Raw genomic sequence first — 412 nt, forward strand, 5'->3', positions numbered from 1 at the left:
GGGGGTATTTAAATTTTATTTAAACATTTATTAATAATTTTTAATTATATATTTTAAAATTTTTTGTATATATTTTATAAAATAATTTTATATATAATAATTTTTAAATATTTTTGTGTATATAATTTAAAATATATATATTATATTATTATAATATTTTATTAAAATATATATCTGTATGTATGTTTTTGGTTGTGGTGTGTGTGTGTGGTGTGGTTGTGTTTTTGTATGTTTTTAAAATAATACGTAAAACATACTAGAATAGTATAATACATATTTAAAAAATTTACATATATTTAAATACATACAATATAATATAAAATATATTAAAATTTTTAAATTAAATATATAATAATTATATATAGGATATGTATAATATATATATTATATATAAAATAATTATATATATATG

This window comes from Penaeus monodon, chromosome 33 (assembly GCF_015228065.2).
Source record: "Penaeus monodon isolate SGIC_2016 chromosome 33, NSTDA_Pmon_1, whole genome shotgun sequence".
Lineage (NCBI taxonomy): Eukaryota > Metazoa > Arthropoda > Malacostraca > Decapoda > Penaeidae > Penaeus > Penaeus monodon.